The 1,175-nt window shown below is 37.1% G+C and overlaps 1 pseudogene across 1 annotated transcript; it reads right to left on the bottom strand.

Moving 5' to 3' along the window:
• Positions 1-268: 268 nt before the first annotated feature.
• On the bottom strand, positions 269-866 carry LOC311187525 (heterogeneous nuclear ribonucleoprotein A1-like; annotated as a pseudogene). The gene has a single exon. The product of its transcript is annotated as a heterogeneous nuclear ribonucleoprotein A1-like (transcript).
• Positions 867-1,175: the final 309 nt, after the last annotated feature.

Genomic DNA, 1,175 nt, shown 5'->3' with positions numbered 1-1,175 from the left:
GTAAATAGTGCTGCAATGAAGACAGTAGTGAATATATTCCTTCAAATTAATGGTTTTGCATTTTTCAGGTAGATACCTAGGAGTGTAACTGTTGTATTCTCTGGTCTATTTTTTAAAATTTTTTCAGGAAGATACTAAATCATTTATTGATTACACATGATAATGGATGATACACATGCTTCATTCCCATCTGTGATGTTACCTGGTACCATAATTCAATTTATACATATATTGCATAGGATGTGCCAACGATCATTACTAAACCAAATTAACTCCATGATTCTGCTTGGGTGACCCTTTTAATGGTGAACTTCAACTCACAACACAGGGCTTTCACTAGTTCACAGTTATGGCCGTTCACAGTGTGGTATTTCTGAATGAAAATTTTGTCTACAGAATCATGGTAATCAAAGGTCACAAAGCAAAACCTCTCTTCTTGTCACTGTCTTGGTCAGTCATGATTTCAATCACTTCAATTTTCCCATAATATTCAAAATAATCTCTCAGGTGATATTCTTCAGTGTCTTGTTTAATGCCACCAACAAAAATCTTTTTCACAATTAAGTAGGCACTGGTCTCTGAGAATTTTCTCTTGACACAGCCCTCTTTGGTTCCACAACTCTTCCATCCACCTTGTGTGGCTTTGGATTCATGGCTGCCTCCACCTCCTTCACTGTGTGATAAGTAACAAACCTAAAGACTCTGGATCACTTGGTGTTTGGATTTCTCATTACCACACAGTCTGTGATCACTCCTTCATACTAAAAATGGTTTCTCGGACTCTCATTCACTATTTTAAAGTATAAACCTCAAATGAATATCTTGCACCACTGTCCCAGTTCTTTGGGAGACTCTGACTTAGACATGATGGCAGTGGGAGGGGACACTATCAGGATGATTACTCAGAGGTGTCCATGGGCAGAAAGACTGTAGATATATTTTTAATATCTTGAAAACCTCCATAGTGTTTTCCAAAGGGGCTAGACCAGTCTACATTCCCATGAATTACACAAGGTTTCTTTTTCTCCAAATCTTCATAACACTTGTTGATTCTGGTCTTTTTGATATGAACCATTCTCTCAGGTGTGAAATGTTATCTTATTGTGTTATTGATTTCCAGTTTCTTGATAAGTGATGATGAGCATTTTGTGTGACCAACATATGTATGTTGGTCA

Source organism: Talpa europaea (genome assembly GCF_964194135.1).
Source record: "Talpa europaea genome assembly, chromosome: X".
NCBI lineage: Eukaryota > Metazoa > Chordata > Mammalia > Eulipotyphla > Talpidae > Talpa > Talpa europaea.
The sequence above is the reverse complement of the archived record's forward strand: the minus strand, read 5'-3'. Positions and strand labels throughout refer to the sequence as shown.